The sequence below is a fragment of the Procambarus clarkii genome, chromosome 70, assembly GCF_040958095.1.
Source record: "Procambarus clarkii isolate CNS0578487 chromosome 70, FALCON_Pclarkii_2.0, whole genome shotgun sequence".
In the NCBI taxonomy this organism is placed as follows: Eukaryota; Metazoa; Arthropoda; class Malacostraca; order Decapoda; family Cambaridae; genus Procambarus; species Procambarus clarkii.
The window spans coordinates 4,967,525-4,969,902 of NC_091219.1; positions in this window are offsets into that span (position 1 = coordinate 4,967,525).

A 2,378-nucleotide genomic window follows, 5' to 3' on the forward strand; every position below is an offset into this window, starting at 1 on the left:
ATTTTTAAAAGATTATTAGCAAATTTACAGAAATGGTGCATTCGGAAGACAAAACCGTGGTAGACATGGTTGGAACAAGTTAGGTGAGAGGGTGGTGGAGGCCAAAACCATAATCATAATCATCTGTATCAAACCTTATTACAGGTAAAACCAGTAGGCAGTCTACTGTATTTTATCAAACCGTTATTAGTATAATAGATCTCGTAATAATTTTGCAAAAATAATGGCATTTACTATTTTTAAAAGATTATTAGCAAATTTACAGAAATGGTGCATTCGGAAGACAAAACCGTGGTAGACATGGTTGGAACAAGTTAGGTGAGAGGGTGGTGGAGGCCAAAACCATAATCATAATCATCTGTATCAGACCTTATTACAGGTAAAACCAGTAGGCAGTCTACTGTATTTTATCAAACCGTTATTAGTATAATAGATCTCGTAATAATTTTGCAAAAATAATGGCATTTACTATTTTTAAAAGATTATTAGCAAATTTACAGAAATGGTGCATTCGGAAGACAAAACCGTGGTAGACATGGTTGGAACAAGTTAGGTGAGAGGGTGGTGGAGGCCAAAACCATAATCATAATCATCTGTATCAAACCTTATTACAGGTAAAACCAGTAGGCAGTCTACTGTATTTTATCAAACCGTTATTAGTATAATAGATCTCGTAATAATTTTGCAAAAATAATGGCATTTACTATTTTTAAAGGATTATTAGCAAATTTACAGAAATGGTGCATTCGGAAGACAAAACCGTGGTAGACATGGTTGGAACAAGTTAGGTGAGAGGGTGGTGGAGGCCAAAACCATAATCATAATCATCTGTATCAAACCTTATTACAGGTAAAACCAGTAGGCAGTCTACTGTATTTTATCAAACCGTTATTAGTATAATAGATCTCGTAATAATTTTGCAAAAATAATGGCATTTACTATTTTTAAAAGATTATTAGCAAATTTACAGAAATGGTGCATTCGGAAGACAAAACCGTGGTAGACATGGTTGGAACAAGTTAGGTGAGAGGGTGGTGGAGGCCAAAACCATAATCATAATCATCTGTATCAAACCTTATTACAGGTAAAACCAGTAGGCAGTCTACTGTATTTTATCAAACCGTTATTAGTATAATAGATCTCGTAATAATTTTGCAAAAATAATGGCATTTACTATTTTTAAAAGATTATTAGCAAATTTACAGAAATGGTGCATTCGGAAGACAAAACCGTGGTAGACATGGTTGGAACAAGTTAGGTGAGAGGGTGGTGGAGGCCAAAACCATAATCATAATCATCTGTATCAAACCTTATTACAGGTAAAACCAGTAGGCAGTCTACTGTATTTTATCAAACCGTTATTAGTATAATAGATCTCGTAATAATTTTGCAAAAATAATGGCATTTACTATTTTTAAAAGATTATTAGCAAATTTACAGAAATGGTGCATTCGGAAGACAAAACCGTGGTAGACATGGTTGGAACAAGTTAGGTGAGAGGGTGGTGGAGGCCAAAACCATAATCATAATCATCTGTATCAAACCTTATTACAGGTAAAACCAGTAGGCAGTCTACTGTATTTTATCAAACCGTTATTAGTATAATAGATCTCGTAATAATTTTGCAAAAATAATGGCATTTACTATTTTTAAAAGATTATTAGCAAATTTACAGAAATGGTGCATTCGGAAGACAAAACCGTGGTAGACATGGTTGGAACAAGTTAAGTGAGAGGGTGGTGGAGGCCAAAACCATAATCATAATCATCTGTATCAAACCTTATTACAGGTAAAACCAGTAGGCAGTCTACTGTATTTTATCAAACCGTTATTAGTATAATAGATCTCGTAATAATTTTGCAAAAATAATGGCATTTACTATTTTTAAAAGATTATTAGCAAATTTACAGAAATGGTGCATTCGGAAGACAAAACCGTGGTAGACATGGTTGGAACAAGTTAGGTGAGAGGGTGGTGGAGGCCAAAACCATAATCATAATCATCTGTATCAAACCTTATTACAGGTAAAACCAGTAGGCAGTCTACTGTATTTTATCAAACCGTTATTAGTATAATAGATCTCGTAATAATTTTGCAAAAATAATGGCATTTACTATTTTTAAAAGATTATTAGCAAATTTACAGAAATGGTGCATTCGGAAGACAAAACCGTGGTAGACATGGTTGGAACAAGTTAGGTGAGAGGGTGGTGGAGGCCAAAACCATAATCATAATCATCTGTATCAAACCTTATTACAGGTAAAACCAGTAGGCAGTCTACTGTATTTTATCAAACCGTTATTAGTATAATAGATCTCGTAATAATTTTGCAAAAATAATGGCATTTACTATTTTTAAAAGATTATTAGCAAATTTAC